General features: G+C 41.3%; 1 protein-coding gene across 1 annotated transcript in view; it reads left to right on the forward strand.

The window, feature by feature from the left end:
• The first annotated feature begins 201 nt into the window (after positions 1-201).
• Positions 202-19,400, forward strand: part of CDC42EP3 (CDC42 effector protein 3) — a 39,068-nt gene continuing 19,869 nt past the window's right edge. The window contains exon 1 of the mRNA XM_036748119.1: positions 202-901. The gene's annotated coding sequence lies outside the window, so the exon portion shown is untranslated. The remainder of the gene's footprint in view (positions 902-19,400) is intronic.

Below are 19,400 nucleotides of genomic sequence, written 5' to 3' on the forward strand. Positions count from 1 at the left end.
AGACCAACTCCCTGGGGACCACTCTTTAAACAAAGGTATCTCTAAGACGATTCTTTGTGATTAGAGAGGAAACTCGAGGGCGGGGGGGGGGGGGGGGGGGGGGCGGGGAAGGGACAATTGTAGCTTTCCCTCCCTGCTAGGTGCTTACGTTCTAAAGGAATTCTCTGGCGTGGGATTACAACTGCACCGCTAGGGACTAACAATGGAGCCCCATTGTTCTCCTGGAGTGTTCCCTATACGGTATAAATGAATCCCCTCCAGCTCGGGGACAAAACTTGCTGGCTCCCCCCCTTCTCCTCACCTAGGGCTCAGGGGGGCGACCACTTGACCCTGGTAACTGCGGGACGTAGCCCAGGTGAAGTGTGCTTGGCTCTGAGGCTGCTTTCCCCAACGCTCCTCCCATCTTCTTCCTGGTCCCTCCCCTTCTCCGCGCTGCCTCCACCCATTTCAGGTTCTGTCCCCTGTGTTGGAGGCGAAGCTCCCTCAGTCTCCCTCCCACCTTTTCCCTCTTGGCCTCGGCAATAACTACTAGAGGGCTGTGCTGTCTCTCGTCCGCGCGGCTTGTGGGAGTGGGCGAGCCCCGGCAGCTTTGGAGGACGACGCGATAAACTCGGTGCCAACTGCCACCATCCTATACCTCCACCTTCCGCTCGGTGCCTGTCTCTCAGAGGGTGAAAGCAAGCGAGACAGTGGCACTGGTTCTCTATAGCAATTGCGGCTACAGGGGAGGTAGCGACCTCCGCAGCCAAGCCGGGAGTGAGCTTGGGGGCTGCGGGGCTGCTGGCTGGGGGCTGCCGGCTGCCAGTCCCAAGGGGCCGCGGCAGCTGGGCGGGGTAGCCAGATTCAGAAGCCGAGACCGGGAGCTCAGCCGGTGGCTGTGGATCACCAGGACAGACAGCTCGTAAGTTGCTTCCAAGCTCACCACCCTTTTTTCCTTAACGTCCACAGGGATCCGAAGCTGCGGTGTCGGGTTCCGGCTGCTGCTTGGCTTGCCTGGGGGTGGGGAGGGTGGGAGTGGGATTCTCTTTGCATGAGAGGGTTGTAAAGCTCAGATCTTAGGGAGGAGAGCTGAAAAAATAACGTTACCAAAGGGATCACAGTCTCCAGTGGTCCTGGAAGGACGCAAGGGGGCATAAAGCAGCTTGGCCGGGTAGGTTTGAAGGCGTTAAGCCAGAGAGCTATATGATTTGTGCCCACCAGTTTTCAGGGTGCGGCTGCCTGGTACAATGCACTCTCGTCGGGCTGGGGACAGAACCATTCTTGGATGCCCATTGTGTTTTCTGGTTTGGTAACAGCACCACACATGACTGTGAGGTTCTCTCTGGGCCAAGGGCACTGGGTAGAAAACTGCAGACTCCCACTGTGCCCTGTGATCTAGAGTTGGCATTGCAGCTATTGTATCCTCCCCGAGAGAGAGGGAATTCAGCCTGGTGCTCTAACCTGCTGGCTAGAGAGCTGAATTGTGCTTTTGAAAACTGGTTTCTGAACAGCTGAAGCAATTTGAAAGACTCCCCCTCCCCCCGAAACTTCTAAGTGGCTTGTCTTAGAGGACCATCACTCAGATGGAGAGTCGAGTTGATCTAATTAGAGCCATTTACTGAGGAGGGATTATTATACCGGCTCTCTTCTCCTCCATACACTCCCCCTTCCTGCTTTGAGAGGCATGTGTTTCATCATAAAAATAGAAAGGAGCATATTTTTTTGGCAGGACGTCCTTCTTACTGCTCGGTACGGAAGGGGTCAGTTTAAAAATAAATACATACTTGAATGTTACATTACCTAACCAGACTGAGATTGTGACTTTAGGCTACAGTGTAAAGGAAGATCAAAGCCAAGAATACAGCTGTGTTGAAAAGCGCAAAACCCCCATACTCCAGGGCTCTGCTGACAGCCAAGCCGTTCCATTTGACTTTAAGACAAAGCAAAACAAGAAACAGTAAGCTAATGGATTAAAATGCCGCTCCAGCAGCAGCAACAGCGCTGTTTAGAATCATGAAACCGCTAGGTCCTGATATATTGAGGTGAACAGGGTGCTTTGTGTGCACCCAATGGAGGAAGATTCTAGGAGGAAGGAGCTAGGCGAATGTTAGCTAAGCAGGCGCACAAAGCTCAGAGGTCTCCTAAGTCAGTGAAGAATTTTCTTTTGGGTGCTATCTATAAAGCAATCAGTGAGAGATCTCCTCCCTTTTAATAAGAGGAAGTCCTAACACCACAGGAAGACAAAGGCAGCTGCTGAAGGTTCTGTAGTAAAGAATCGATGACAGATTTCTTGGTGTCTCAGAGGTCCAGAGTAATGACTTGAAAGAAATAGACGTCTAACATTTTTTTTGTGAAAGTGCTTTCACTCAGCAGTCAGAGAAAAGGTACTTCTCTTCCTCCTTCATTTTTGGAGGGGTTGGTCAATTAGTTAGCAAGTAAGCATTGCTTAAGTATCTGCTAGATGTTCAGGATTCCAAGACAAAAACAACAAAAGAAATCCAACTTAGTACCTCCCCTCAGGGAACTTATGTTCCATGATGAAAAACATGGGGTGCTAGAGAGAATTTTTTCTTGAGAACTTAAGCAAAAAGAATTTATTCAATTCCTGTATTTCAGGCACAGTGCTAGGCATCGGGAAAGGTCTTTCATGGAAGGAGGTACTTAAGGTGATCTTTGAAGAGAGCTAGGGATTTCAAGCAGCAGAAGTGAGGAAGGCCCTACTGAACTCTGATTCCACTGGTAATTGTGATAGATTATCACTCCTGATTAAAAAAAAAAAAAGAGGCCATGCAGGCTTTTATTCAAATGTGTAGATAATAAACTTTCTGAATACATTTTAAAAACCTAAAGCTAAGATAGGGAAGCTACGTAATTTTTGGAGCTGATACATTTTTAGAAAATGATAGAGAACTTTGTATTCATATACTCTATATTAGTAGTTTCTTCATTATGTATCCTGGCAAATGTAGGTTTCCCAACAGGTCCCAACACCTGCTGAATCTACTACTCAATTCCAGGTTAACATCTATCCTAGGTGCAGAGATTTCACAACAAATGTCGGAATGGATGAGTTTCTATCATTCTTGGGGTACAATCAACTTATTAATTTAAAAAGTAAGATGTCATATTCTACGTACAACAGTCAGGAGAGAAGATCAATTCTGTTCCCTCCCCCCCAAAAAAATCCCTGATGATTGAAATAGTATTTTATATCCTAGTTCAATTCAGAGAGAGTCAGCCAGAGTGCTATTTAGGGGTTTTTCAAGGTCTTTTTATAATAAATTTACATGTGATACAAGATGAATAAACATTCAGTCTTTAAAAATCCTGCAGAAGGGCCTCACGTAAGTTGAATCGCCTATCTGCAATGCAGTCTTTTCTTTAATGTGGTATTTGGTTTTACATCCAGTATATTCCTAAAAGCAACTCTTCTTGCTGACGAAGCCCATGGTGTTAGCCAGCTTTGCCGATAGAGTTGTTTTAACTTTTCCTCCAGAAGTTTTTACCAGACCACAGAACTTTCACAAGCTCATCTGACACTTGTCAGCCATAGCAGTGATGCAGCAGATGGCAATGTGAAGGAGGACGAGGGAAGTACAGGACCACTGTTCTGGATTGTATCTTCCATTGTAACTTAAATTGTGGCTTGAGTCTGGTTTCATTTAGGCCTAGCCCAATTTCTTTCTGGCCATCACTCAGTGGGCCTGTTCCTGTTTTTTCAAGGAAGGAACAAGAACTTAAAACTATATTTAACTGTATTACTTTAAAAAAAAATACAACCTCTGTTAGATCAGCCACTAAATCTTCTTGCCAAGTATTGAATTCTTGGAATTCTCCAAAAATGTCCTAGCATAAGAATCTAGTCTAGCATTAATGGTGGGGGGATATTTTAGACATAGTTTAAATGGAATTACAACATTGTTCTGACAGCAGTATTACAAGTACACCAATTTTTATAGGAAGCAAAGTGAGATGGTGGAAAAGGTCAGAGGGCTGGGTTCAAATCCCATCTTTGCTATAATCTTGACAGTGGAAAAGGTCAGAGGGCTGGGTTCAAATCCTATCTTTGCTATAATCTTGGTCATGTTTACCTTTCTTGGCCCTAGTTTCTTAGTCTATAGAACAAAGGAAGTTGGACCTCTTATGGTTCCTTCTATCTCTAAATCTATTCTAATACTATTATCTCTTTTGGTTTTCAAAAGATAGCTTATAAGCTTAGTCAACAAGAGTTTATTAAATGCTTAGTAAGTGGCTCAGTGGATTGAGTGCTAGGACTGGAGTCTTGAAGACCTGAGTTCAAATCTGAATTCTGATACTTGCTTAGCTGTATGACCCTGGGCAAGTCACTTAAATTCTGTTTGCCTTAATCTACTGAAGAAGGAAATGACAAATAGATTGGGTATCTTTGCCTAGAAAACCCAACAGACAGCATTGGTATGTTATGGTCACGAAGAGTTGGACATGAACAACAACAACAATATGCCAAGCTCTGACCTAAACTCTGGAGTTATAAAGAAAGTTTCTGCCCTCAAGGAGCTTAATTAGAGCAAAGCTACTGCTCAGTCCTTTTTGTCTTGCCTGACTCTCAGTGACCTCAATTTGGCGTTTTCTTGACAAAGAATTGTCGTGACGTGATTTGCCATTTCCTCCTCCAGCTTATTTTACAGATGAGGAACTGAGGCAAACAGGGTTAAGTGACTTGCCCAGGGTCACACAGCTAGTAAGTTTCTGAGGCCAGATTTGAACACATGAAGATGAGTCTTCCCTGATTTCAAGCTCCATGCTCTATTCAATGTACCACCTACCAACCCACACAGGGTAAGCAATAAAACTAGAGGGAAGTAAGGGAGACCTGTTAGTGCTGAGATAGACTTCCCCAGTGCAGGCACAGTAATCTGTGGTAAAGGTATAGAAAAGGATTGTAGTTATGGACCACTGAATAAGAGATCTAGTTATGCCACCCACTCGTATTATTTAAGCTTCTGGCTATGAACCTATCGCTCTCCTCCATTACCTTGTGCTAAATGAGAGTAATAGTTACCAGTCTTAGGCAACGTGGTATGGATTGGTTAGTTAGTAACTGTAAAATACCATGTAAATGTCTTTCTTGTGGATGTGGGAAGCTTACAGTATGATGAGATGGATCAGGACAATAGAGAAAATGAAGAGCAGTAGAAATGATGGATTTGGAAAGGGTACCATGCTGTGACTAAGAACAAGGACACTTAGGGGAATTCTATCAGAGACAGCATCTTAGATCTCAGGGACAAGGCTGACTCCTTTTCAAAACCAAGAAAGCAAGGGGAAGTAGTTTTCTTGGAATTAAACAAACAAGTCTGTAAAAAGAGCTAGAAATAGCTGTTCTGCAGATGTTTCTGTCAGATATTTGACTCCCAAGATAAGATGCTGTATGAGGAAGAATGGAGAGCAACTCACTGACACACCATCCTTTAGATATTACAATAGATAAATGCCACAAAACTGGCTAGATAAGAGGCTGGTGTGAAAGATACAGCAAGAAGTCCTTTGAAACTCGGAGAATTAGACTGGATAACCCTAGTGGTCTGTAAAAAGAGCTAGAAATAACTCTTCTGCAGATGTTTCTGTCAGATGTTTGACTCCCAAGATAAGATGCTGTATGAGGAAGAATGGAGAGCAACTCACTGACACATCATCCTTTAGATATTACAATAGATAAATGCCACAAAACTGGCTAGATAAGAGGCTGGTGTGAAAGATACAGCGAGAAGTCCTTTGAAACTCAGAGAACTAGACTGTGATTAGCAGTGGGACTCTACAAAAGCAGGCCATGGTTATATAGTAGAGTAACAATTTAAAAGCAGCTATGCTGCCTTTGGAAAGGAATGGAAAAAGTCAATGGAGCTGTCCAGCCCTATTTGGATACTTTAGTTCTTTCTATTCCAATAAGAGAGAGAGACACAGAGGGAGAGAGAGAGAGAGAGAGAGAGAGAGAGAGAGAGAGAGAGAGAGAGAGAGAGAGAGAGAGAGAGAGAGAGTTACCTAATGTAATTAGTTCAATAGTATTCTAAGAGGTATTCTTTCCCTTTAAGAATGCCTTGATGTGTCTGCCTTCAATGAACTCCAACAACAACTAAGATTTCACTATATACCGTGTACCAAGTGCCATATATTTGGTACTTCTGGGTGAATTTGGGTAAGGCTTACAAGCTTTTCCATTTTTCAAAACACAGATTACAGAGATTAAATGGAAAAGTTGACTTTCAGAAATAAAGCAAATGGTTTTCACTAGAGAGAACGGATGGTGTTTACTAATACCTAGTATTTGCTGTTATTGGGTATATATGAGTTCCAAAGAAAGCCACAGATCTTAGGTTTAAGTGAAAAAGAAAGGGATTTTTAAGTTTATTGTTGTTTAATACATGTGTTTAAATTTTCTTTGGGATTGGCTGTCATCTGGTTTTGGAGTCTTCATTTAACAATGGTGCCCAGGAGCAATGATCTGGTACATTAATATATTAATAGGAATCTACAAATATTTTAGCAACTAATTACTACAAGATGTACAATAGGGAGCCACACGATAGATTCTGGTCAATACCCAGAAATATTTGTATTCAACAAAGCTAGCAAGTGGCTCAAAGGTGGTAGGGGCCCTGGAGTCCTAAAACTTAGGGTCTAGTCTCAGATTTGTTGTAGGGCCAAGGCACTTAATTTCTTGGAGGCTCAGTTTCTCACCTGGTAAATAAGTAGTTGCATTAGATTTCTAAGATCCATATAATTTTAAAATCCTCTGATTTCCAGTTTCAGGAAAACTTAGGCCTGTTGAGATTTCATATAGTAAGATTAAATAAAGATTAAGTAGCATGTAGACACTTGTGTGGACAAATAAACATATATAGCTTTTGTAAAAGCTAAATAAAGTAAATGCGGACAATAACAGTGTAAAGTGGCTATTTGGATAGCCTATAGTGCTATTAAAATGCACTTTGAAGCTTATTTGAATCATAAAAAAAAACAATAAATACTTGAATGCTTCAACTGGTCTATTACTTAAGCACTGGGCATGTTCTATCCATCGGTATGTCTCAGAACTTATCTGTGCCTCTTTTTTTCCCCTGTCTCCTGCAATTCTTGGTCATTGCCTTTTGGTTAGTGTGCTGTGGGCTTTCTTGAGGCCTTTATACATTCCTTGGGTATGAGGGTAACCCTTGGTCTGTCAGTCTGTTGATTCTCTCTTTTGCTACATGCCCAGCTCCAGTTATAATCATCCATTTCCTCATATTTTTATGTCAATTATTGTGCATTTTTAGAAACATGCGTCACTCATGTGTGCCCACTGTGCATCTCTCCATCACTCCTTGAGTCATCCATAACTCTGATTCTTTGGAGAATTCCAAGTTTTGCAATCATCCAACAACATTTGCATTTTTTTTTAAAAAAAGGATGGACTTTTTAAAAAATTTTATTTCAATTTTATTGCTAGCTTTTGCTTTTGCATCACATTCATTAACAAATAAAATCCTCCCCACTTCTCTGTCCTAAAAGGATGGACTTTTGTGCTGGAAAACAGTTTTGTTGTGGTGGTGGTGATAGTTCAGCTGAGGCTGACTCTCTGTGAGCCCATTTGGGGTTTGCTTGGCAAAGATACTTCAGTGGTTTGCCATTTCCTTCAACTCATTATCACAGATGAGGAACTGAGGCAAACAGGGCTAAGTGACTTGCCCAGGGTGTTCACAGTTAGTAAGTGTATGAGGCCAGATTTGAACTCAGGAGGATGAGTCTTCCTGACTTCAGGCCAGGCATTCTCTCTTCTTTGCCATCTAGCTACTCCTGTAAACAGCTTAGCATCTTTGAAAATGCTGTACAGTTTTCCCAAATTAAACTCTGCCTACTCTTAACCTTCTAAATTCTGGACCTAACTTATTTTCCATATACAGGACCTGTCCCACATATTTATAGATGAACTAATGCACTGGAATGTCCATGCTATGGCATGTGAATAATCTAGAAAAGAGGAATTTTTAATTCATTTGTTTATTCCCATAATGATGGTGCATAATCGTGGCTCTCCTTGAGAACACCTAATAAGCAGGAGACTTGATGTACCACTACAGTATCATCTGAATATAGTAGCATCTGGAGGGTTGGCTGCACCATTCAAAGGGAATCCTTCCACTTGGACTGTTCTTCATGCAATGGCAAACACCTCCTGTTTCATTTCTCCCTCAGCATTATTAATCAGACTAACATTGAATAGTTTTTTCTGTGGTTACATTTATCAGTGAACATTTTAAGAATTTACCATATATCTGAGAGATTCTTTGTTGGAAGGGAAGGCTTTCAGACTTTGTTTGACTCTTTTATTTTACTTTATATTGACTTCTAAGTCAAAAGTTTTTTTAAAAAATATAATAAACACAAGGGATATCTGTGTTCTCTATACTATTCATTGGTTGTGTGAGCATAAAAGATATGGTCTGCTGCCAAAAAACATTTGTAACCCTTCTCATCTTTTCCTCAAAGGTGCTCATGGTACATGTATAGGACATTCTTGTTATAAAATGATGAGAAAGCTAGTGGCATTGTGGGTAGATTGTTGGAATCAGGAAGACTTGAGATCAAATGTTGACTCAGACATTTACTAGCTATGTGACCCTAGGCAAATCACTTAACCTCATCTATAACATCAGGGTGGGTTGGACTCAGTGGTTTCTGAGGTCCCTTACAGCTCTAACCTATAATCCTATGAAAATCTTTGTGAGAAAGTGGGCTTAAGGATGCCCTCTGAATCAAAATTTTTGTGTTGTAATATCATCCATGTGTTTTTTTTCTGTTCTTTTTCTGTCTTCCCTTTTCGAATAAATCTTACAAAACAGCCCCCCAGAGCTATCAAAATATTGCCTTCCAAGCTGGATGTTTTCAGTGTCTGCAGTAGTCCAGCTGTTCTTCTGAATTTCATCTCCTACACATCTGGAACTAAGGTGTCAGGGTCCAAATGGGGGTAGACCCATTGTCACTGATAAAAACAGATGTTATAAAAATGTTGATGGGTGTATTTTCTTTCCACTTTGCTGTTTTCCTGACAATTGGTTTCATCTTTGAATGTTCTTGCGATGATGTGGCTTATTGGGCCTCCCATTGGGTCTTTTGTAGACTTGTTAATTCCACTGCTTTCCACTGTCTTTTAGCTCCCACCCTTTTGCTCCACAGGTTTTTTGTCAATGTTCAGTTGTTTCACTTGTGTCCAATGGAGTAGTTTGTCATTTCCTTCTCCAACTCATTTTACAGTTGAGGAAACTAAGGCAATCAGGGTTAAGTGATTTACCCAGAGGGATCACACAGCTAGTAAGTGTTTGAGGCCAGATTTGAACTCGGGAAGATGGGTCTTCCTGATTCCAGGCCCTGGTGCTTTACCCTCTGTATCACCTAGCTGCCTCTAAACTGGTACTTCTCATAACTACCATCTACTATTATACATCTAGTATATATAGTATATGTTTATACATATCTAGTATACTGTAATAATAGTATACATATTATTACAACATGTAAAATGTATATTATGATAGATGCATAATATTATACATCTATTTCCACTTGGCAAGATCAACATTTACAGACTATAGCAGTTTCTTTTCTCTTTTGGTATCCTTGTTATGACTACATTTCATCACTCAGACTTTCAGGAAATGATGATAAAGTTAATATATATTGGAATTTTTTCCCCCATTTTCCACTTTTTAGCATCAACAGCTCCCTTGAACAGATCTGGTTGAAGGTCCTGCAATTGTACTAAGTAGCTGGACATATTTATCCCTTATATTTTGTTGATGATTTTGACCTTTGTTCCAACTAGTTCATAGTCTGACCGCTTTCCTCCATCCTGCTTCCACAGACACAGTTGATTTTGCTAGGACTCACTTCAGCAACCAGTCATTGTTCAGTGAAAGCTGGGCCTTCTGAGTCTCTACCAAAAGCCCTTATGATAGATGAAGGTTCTGAACAGTTCACCACTCTTTGACCTCTTATGTCTCATGCCTGAGTCATCATTTCCCAGCATACTTTTCCCCATCTTCCACTGCACCCACTTTCACATTAAAGTCACCGACATTAATAGCTACATTGACCTGCTTTGAAGGATGTTGTCAGGTTAGTTGTAGAATTTCTATCTCTTCAGATAAGCTACAATTACCCTTATGGTTGTCTTTTTGCTCATACTTATTGTGAGCAGAGCAAGATGAGATAATTAAGAACCTTCATGAAAATGTTTCTTATTGATTTTGGGAACAGGATGAAATCAATTCCTTTGTCTCTGTAAGAGAACTCATATTTTATCTTCCCATTTAGCTTCAACTGCCTTCTGTTTCTGGATTTTAATTATGAGAATATCAACATTAACAGGGTTCACTTTTCATACAGTGTGCAAACCAATATGCCAACAGTGGACATAATCTCACATTTAGACTACCCACAGTTAGGTTAGGGCAGTGTGATTATTTTTACCATTTCTCCCCTTTTACTCTGCTATTCATTATGAAAGGGGGTTCACAAAGGACTGGGGACCACTCGTCTTATTTCTTTATTTCATGAGAGTTGCCATCTCCAAAGAATCCCATTGGTTTTATTGGTGATGGTCCCCATGCTTAGCTGGTATATAATCCTTGTACAGCAGAATCTGTCTTGAAACACTTGGAGCATCGTAGAACTTGACAGAACTTCCCTGTCAAGCCCATTAGCATTGCCTTCAAGACACCGCAGTCATTCCTACATTAGTGAGGAAGTGGAGCAGGACTTTGTGGAGGAATATAATAGCTAATAATAAAATTTATGAAATTTGTCTACCAAATAGAACTATTATTTTGAAATCTTTTTTTTCATTTTTGGTTTTGCCAAGGACCAATCTGAATTTCAAAGTTAAATTCATAGGAGACAAGTTTCTGTGTAGAATCAATGTAGTATATAATAGAACCTCAAATTGGTGAGTCAACAGATCTGGCCCTTGTCTCATTTCTCCCACTATGTAAATGTGAGCAAGTCACATTCACCTCTCCCAGCCTTAGTTTCTTAGTCCGTAAAATGATGAAGTTGGACTGTGTACTTTCTAAGGCCCTTAGCAGAAGTAATATTATAATATTCAACTATTTTATGTCAAGGCCTATAAGCCAACCAGAGCGGATGCATTATCTGTTTCTTCCATTGAAATAGTCTTCTTTGAAGTTGTTATCTGGTGAGAACATGTCCCTGTCATTTATCAGGTTTCATGTAAGTATTGGACATCATTCATTTTAAATGCAGAAAAAGCAAAAACCTTTTCTGCCCTGGCCAGGCTATGGGACATTCAATTCCACTGAGACCACCAAGAGTTGATGTAGTCCTCATGATAATGTCTAAAGGAGGCGGGGGGGTACTCTCTCTAGCCAGCCGTCAGAACACTAACCCCAGCGAGCAGGATTTGGACCCACTGGAGTATTGTGCTGAAGAAGATAAGCATTGCTGGCTTTCTTGGTCACAGATGGTACCCCATACCTGAGCCAGTTATTTCAAATATGTTTGGCATTTTGATCATAAGGTGGGTTGGATTATCATTTGTCCGAGGATCTGTACAAATCTAACCCTAACTTCCCCTCTCCCCACCCCTTACTGGAAAAAACCGCCACCTCAAAGTGAGAGGCAACATAGAATAAATAATAATAGAAAACATTTACATAGCACTTACTAGGTGCCAGGCTCTGCTCTAAGCACTTTATTTGATCCTCACAACAATCCACTTACAGATGAGGAAATTGAGGCAAACAGAGGTTTGAGTGACTTAAGGTCATATCATATCATAAGAACATTAGTGCCTTCTTATCTACGTGAAGAGAAGGAATTAAGCATTTATCTAGCACTTACTGTGTGTGGAGCATGGCACTAAACACTTGTTATGAATATTATCTCATTTGATCATCACAACCACCCTGAATTTCAGTGATAATAAGACTCATAGCCTAAGGTTAGTCACCAAAAAAGTGTTAGAAAAGGTGCCTTAGACACAAAAATCTTTGAAGAAGTATTTTCTGTGGTAGCAAAGACCTAGAAGCAAAATAGATGCTCATCAACTAAGGAAGGACTAAGCAGAGTGTGGTACATGAGAGTAATGGAATACTAACTGTTCTGTGAGAAACTATGAATATAAATACAGAAAAGCATGGAAAGATTTATATGAACTGAGGCAAAGTGAGGCAGAGCCAAGACACAAAGACAATGACAACATAAACGGAAATAACAACCAACATAAAACAATGTAAACTGAATGTCACAAAATTATAAAGATCCAAGCTTGGTCCCTGAAAAGCTATGAGAAGACATCCCGCTGTTCTCCTCCCCTCCCCCTGTCCAGAGGTGAGTGTATCCATGTGTGTGGGACACTGCAAATAAGGTTGTGACCAAGGTCACAAAGCTACTAAGTGTCTCAGGCTGGATTTGAAATCAGGTCTTCCCAACTCCAGGTCCAGGGCTCTATCTACTGCATCATCCAGCTGCTGAAAACCCTGGACAGAGGGCCAGTTTATACTTACTACATCTGTGACTCTGAGCCTCAGTTCCCTCAACCGTAAGATGAAGGGACAGGAATAGATGGCCTTGTAAGATTTCTTCCAGCTCTAAAAGAAATAAATGATCCTATGAAATTGTGATGAGGGAAGTAGGTGGCATCTCTGTAACCATTTCCATGTCTTAGAAAGGACTCCAAGGTTAAGTGCATTCCAGAGTAGGTGGGAAGAAATAGAACTCCAGTTTAAGATGCTGCTTTATGGTCTTAATTTGTCTTTACTTTCTATTGTAACCTCATTTTTATGGAGGAGGAAAAGGGAGAGATCACTCTAGTGGTTAGTTAACTGGCAAAAACTGTCCTGGGCTTGGGTCTAGGTCTCCAAGTATTCTTACCGCTTTAAAGGCCTTAATCTATTCAGATCATTTGAACTAACACTGTTAAGTTACCACTTAGTTCCAAGTGTTGATATTTCTAGAAGACAAATAGAAACAGACTTTATGCTCAGTGAGCTTACTTGACTTTAAGTCTAAATAAAACTGTTCACGTGATAAAGGGAGAGAGGGAGAGTGTTTCCATTTGGGGGTTGGATCCCCAAGATGAGAAAGATTAAACCCAATTCTATCCTACAACTGTATTACCTGACTTGTTTTTAAATCTGTCTTGGGGAATAATCAATCAACTTTGACCTAAGACTCTAGAATCTTGGAGCTGGAAGGAACCTTACCAGTCACCACCCTAGTCCAATATCCTTCTCTGCAGAAATCTCATCCTCAACATGTCTGACTCTTGAAATTTTTCTCCATTGGCAAGTACCTTACTTTTGAAGATGATTCCATCATTGTATAGGGTTGGCTGTAAGGAAGTCCTTCCTTGGAAAGAAGGAAGGGAATAACCATTTATGAATTAAGTGCCTACTGTGTGTCAGGCTCATTTGAGATTCACAACAACCCTTTGAAGTAAATGCCATCATTATCCCCATTTTACAGTTGAGGAAACTGAGAAAGACAGGAGGTTGTGACTTGCCCAGGGTCACACAGCTAATGAGTGTCTAAGGTAAATTTGAACTCAGGTCTTCCATTCTTCAAGTCAAGTGCCCTGTCTACTGCACCACCTCATGGTAATACTAAATCTACCCTGTCCAGAACCCCCAGAGAAATAGAATCCTTCTTGGATGCGAAAATCCTTTGTATATTTGAATCATGGAATTAAAAAGTCTGAAGGGACTTCTGAGGCATCTAGTCTAATTTGTACTTGAAAAATACTTGAGAGCAGAGACTATTTTTGCCTTTCTTTGTATCTTCCTTTAGCCCACTGTGCGGCTCATTGTGTTTGTTCTTCGTTTTCGAAGAGGACAATGGCATCAGAGAAATGGTGACATGACTTGCAGTTGACTTTGATTTGAGTGAGGGAGGGCTGTGCAAGATTCCCAGTCTCACTTCCTCCTCCAGAGCCATCTGGGTCCAGTGACCAGATATTCATCAGGATGGCTGGAGATGACCCAGGATGCAATAGGGGACCCTGGCCCTTTTAGGTTTAGACCTTTTTGTGTACTCACTTAGAGTGAGGTAAGGCCCATTTAGTGAATAGGCCTCTTTAAGAGGTGAGTCAAAGGATGGCCCCTTTAATTAGAAAAGAGAAAAAAAAAATCAAGCTGGGAGGGGAAGACCCTCAGAGTTGCTGTTCCAAAGAGAAACAGTTACCATTGATATTCACTCAAAGGCTGGAGGGCCCAAAATACATCCCTTAAGTGGAGCTTGGGCAGGGACCTATTGTGTTCCAATCTCTGAGCTTCAGAGTGAAGTGGGCTTAAGGTTTTGAGAAAGAAAGAAAGAAAGGAAAAAAGAAATAAAGAAAGGGAGGAAGGGAGGAAAGAATGAAAAGAAGAGAGAAATCTAGCCAGTAAACCCCAAGTTAAGTGGGCAGCTTCTGGCCATCAAAACTTACCATGCTCTGGCGAGAAGAAAGAGGACAGGGAGAGGGAGAAGACGAGCTAAGTTACCCAACTAGCTGGGTCCCCTTTCAGGCAGCTTGGTCTACTCACAGGTTGTGTTTGTCCTTCGTTTTCGAAGAGGACCATGACATCAGGAAAATGATGGCATTACTTGGCAGTTGACTTTGATTTGAGTGAGGGAGGGCCGTGCAAGGTCACCAGCCTCACTTTCTCCTCCAGAGCCTAGTGATCTAGTGACCAGATAGTCATCAGGATGACTGGAGATGACCCAGGATGATAGGGGAGACCCTGGGCCTTATTATACTCATTGACTATTGGAACAAGAATCATTTCTATAGCATCTGTAGCATCTGTAGCAAGCACCCAATCTGTCACCCAGCTCAAAGAACTAAAATGAAGGGGGGAAAAAGCAGCACATTCTTTCAGGTAACTAATTGTTAGGATGTTTTAACTTTCATTAAACTTAATTGGCTTCTCAGCAGCTAATACTCATTTCTCCTAATTTAGTCCCCTAGAGAAAGGAGAGGAAGCCTTCCTCCACCTAACAGCCCTAAAGATGGTTTTCATACTTGACTCTCGGTAGACTTTTCCCTGTGCTAACCATCTCAGATTTAATAATAAGAAATTATGCTATGCTGCCTATTTTCTTTCTTCAGCTAGACTTCATCGCAAATCTAGTACATATAAGAGAGAATATTTACTTGGCTTTCCCTCTCTTCTCTATCCCAGCTCTATAATGGAGTAGTCATTTACCCCCAAGGTTCTTGTCATGTCTTCTCCCACATCTCATTCCTCCTTGTGGGTTCCAATCAGGTTCAGAATAGCAGTTCCATTTGCTGTTTGCTTCACCTTTCTAAGAATGACAGCACGTTGTTTAGTGATTCTGATTTTGGCAGAGGGAGCTTCAGCAGATGTCCCCTATCACCATAGTCTCATAATTCCATGCCAGGTTTGTGATCTGTTTCTAGAACTCTGATTCCAGTTCCTCCTTCTGTCTTGGTCATCTGTAGTATGTCCCCATGACCGAATTGCTTCTGTTAGTCTCGACATTAACACATTCTGGCTGTGTGACCCTGGGCAAGTTATCCACCCTCTTAGGGCTCCTGGCAACTCTCTTTAGACTCTCATCCAGAGGAACAGTTTTCTCCCTCCCCTTCCTTTGTTTGCTTTAAAGCCTTCCTGATCAAGTTTACAAGAGTCCAGCCAGGCTTGTCTCCCTAACCTTTTTTGTGAGCAATCCATCCCTGGCCAGGAAACTTGGGTTATGATATTTTAAGTCGGGGTCTTGAAACCCAAATGCTGTTCTCAGACACCTTTTTGGTCATCTGTTCATTTTCCAAATCCTTTTCTCTTTTGAATCCCCTATGTTCAAATGGCTGTGTGTTTAAAAACACACATGCCCATAATGTCTTAAGTTTTTTGTCTTGGTAGGATTTTCATAATACTTAGCGATGCTTTCTAGGTTATTTATAGTAGCATTTTCACCACCTCAAAAAATAACCAGAAATGAATAATCATTACGTTTAATGAGTTTAGAGGAAATGTTGCCCTGGCTAGGGTAAGTATTACAGGAAGACAGACTTTCCTATTGTTTAGTTCCAGTTGACAAATAGCCGCCTCAATGCCCTTAGGAAGTTCCCATCACCATTATTCACCCTTCTTCTGGTGATTCCTGGTTGAGCTCTCCACTGATGACACCTGTGCATCCTGTCATCATTTATCAGAGCCCTGGAAGCTGTTTCCTCTTCAGGTGTTCCAGCTCCTTCTGCTCCTAGAGCCACATCTCTATTGTTTAGCTCCAAATGAAGCCTGTGGATCTCTTCCCTGGTGGGCTCCCCCCCACCCCACCCCCATCCTCCTTAGACTTCTTGGAGTAGTGTCGGACTTAGAATCAGGAAAACCAGATTTTAAATACTGCTGTGGCCATTTATTAACTGGCCCTGTTAAGTCACTTGACCTCCCCAGCCTCAGTTTCTTCATTTGTAAAATGAAGATCGTAGTAGAATCTGTTTCACAGGGCTGTTGCGAGGATCATATGAGAAAATACATAAACCTCTTTACAAAGTCAAAGATGTATAAATGCTAGCTATCATCATCATTGTCTATATCACATTCCTCTATCCTCCAAACTCCTTATACAGGTTATAGAATGCCTCTTTTCATATCCTTTTAATTCTCTTTAGTTTCCTTGAAGTCTTTTTTTCATTCTTTCAAAGAGCACGTCATTCCTGCTGATCACCCAGATAATAGAAAGACGTTCCTCCTGCCTGTCCACTTTCTGCTCTAGGATTATGCTTTTCAGTATTACGTGAGTTATGATAATTTAATATATATAATGCTTGAAAAATTGCAGAACACTTTCCTGTGTGTATATATATATGTATGTGTGTATTTTATGTATATGTTTGTGTATATGTAGCATATGTGTGTGTGTGTGTGTGTGTGTGTGTGTGTGTGTCGAGTATGATATCTGTTTCGTGGGTGAAGAAACTAGGTTCTGAATTAAGTCATTTGCCCATGGTCATATAACTAGAATGAGGCTTCTTAATCTGGGGTTTGTGAACATACATGGGGTGGGGGTAGAGTCAAAATTACATATTGATTTTCACTAACCTCATGGACCCCTTGAGCAATCCAATGAAGACTCTGGACCTCTTCTCAGAAAAAACATTTTTAAATGCAGAAAATAACATACATAGGATTGCAAAGGAAACCAAGTATATTAAAAATGTTCATCAAAATATTTTTTAAAATTAATGTACCCCAAGTTAAGAACCCCTGCTCTAATCGAAATTTTAGGATTTCCTTTAATTATGAATTTTTTTAAAAAATGATTCTTTTGAGAAGGAGTCTACAAGCTTTACCAGACTACTCAAGGGGTCCATGACAAAAAATAAAAAGGTAAGAACCAATGAATTTGAGGACACAGAGGTGAATTTGGATATAGATCTTCTGACTCTAATCCAATGTAACTTCCCCCTTTCACCCTATTGCTTCATCTATGTATACATTGTATATATACGTGTGTACATATGTATGCATATGTGTGGACACATGTATAATGCATTACTTGATACTGACCAAGACACCCGTCTTTCTCATCTCTATTGTTACTAGTACATAGTTATTTTTTGGGGGGGTGTGTGTGTCTATATGTCTGTGTGAAGGGCTTAATTTCTCCTGTGTTCTCAGGTTTATAAAATGACCAAGAGATGCTTGTGTCAGAACTAGGCCTTTGATTGCTAGGGAGTGTACGAAGGTATGAAGTATTTTTCGGGTGCTGTCCAGGGGCAACAAAGAAAACTGGCAACAAGCACTGCCAGAAGGGCCCAAGGGTTTAGGGAGATAACAGGAGGGCAACGACAAAATGGCAGGAGGAGTCGGAGGTCCAGAACAGGGAGATCCCAGAGGCTGGGAAAAGAGCATCAGCTAAGCTTTTCCTGGAGCAGAAAGCAGGCCTAGAGAAGAGCAACAGAAGACCCAGCACTGACTGGAGCAGCCGGTGTGTGGGTGTTCTCTTTTACATGTTTGTATAAAAACTGGGACTATAAGGGGCAGATGGATTTCTAGAGGTAGAGGAAGTCTTCAGAGCTTTGCTATGGGGGTTTCTAAGAAATGTAGCAATTTTAGGAGGTTTTTTTTTTTTTTTGAGTTGTTTTCAGTCCTTGGTAACTGCATTTGGTATTTTCTTGGCAAAGATATTGCAGTGGTTCACCATTTCCTTCTGCAGTTCATTTTACAGATGAGGAAACTGAGGCAATCAGGGCTAAGTGACTTGTCTAAGGTCACACAGCTAGTAGAAGTCTGAGGCCAGACTTCAACTCAGGAAGATGATTCTTCCTGACCCCAGGCTTAGCACTCTATCCACTACACCACCTAAATTTTAGGAAATAGCACTTTTCCTCCCACCTTGGGAGGGACTGAGAATATAGTGAGGCTCCAGCCAGGTGTAGGTGCAGGAGTGTGATTAGTGGAATGATGTTCTACCACGCCAGAAGTATGTGGACTAATAGTTGAAACAGCAACAGGCAAAACTGATTATGGTACCATTGGTGGCAAAAGCTTACCCTATTCCATAAAATTACTTTTATAATTTCTGTTCCAGTAGTTGGAATATAATTTTGCCAGCTGGGTAAACCCAATTGATCTAACTGGTGTTGATCTGTGTGTTGCCTTATTTTTAAAAAGGAGGATGCAGTTGGGAGGAACAGTGTGTGGATATTGATGTACAGAGGTACAGAAAGGACCATGGTTTGAGCCCCAATCTCCAAAAGTTCCAGGCTTTCTCCTGGTCCTGGTTTAAAGGCTAAACAAACTAAGAAAGAATCTCAGTTTTGATTCACAGACTTGGGATATACCTCCCAAAAGGCTGAACTAAGCTGAATCTAGGATTTTCCTTTTAGCTCCTCAGGCCAAACTGAGTCACAGCATTATTTTGATACCTGGAACAGGGCTGAGTATCAGGTCTTGGGGCCTCAGTCATCCTCTCTCCTCCCTCAAGCATAGGTACAGTCATTGGTGACTAGAGATTAGAAACTATTTGGTGAGAGAAAAAAAAGTATGGCTGAACCTGGCTAGCAATGTCCATGTTCCAAAGGTGGGAGCCACAGGAGGGAAGGAGTTTCTTTTTTCTTTTTAGCTATCCATCTTACCTCAAGCATATACCCAGAGAGAGACAGCTTCCCAGGTCAAATTTTCTTTGGATTCTGGGTAGAGCCAAAAGCAGACACTTCTCCACTTAACACGACCTTGTGATGCTTTAAGGGGCCCAGGCATAAGGTTCCATTTTGGGGTTTGAGTCATGACAGTAAGAATATTTTCAATGTATTTCCAGAGATTTTGACACTACTGACCACTCTGTCCTTCTTTGGTCTCAGTAACACTCCTCTTTTGGTTCTCCTCCTTCCTAGCATTCCTCTTCAGTCTTTTTTTTTGTCTGTATCATCATCCATATGC

This window comes from Trichosurus vulpecula, chromosome 3 (genome assembly GCF_011100635.1).
Source record: "Trichosurus vulpecula isolate mTriVul1 chromosome 3, mTriVul1.pri, whole genome shotgun sequence".
Lineage (NCBI taxonomy): Eukaryota > Metazoa > Chordata > Mammalia > Diprotodontia > Phalangeridae > Trichosurus > Trichosurus vulpecula.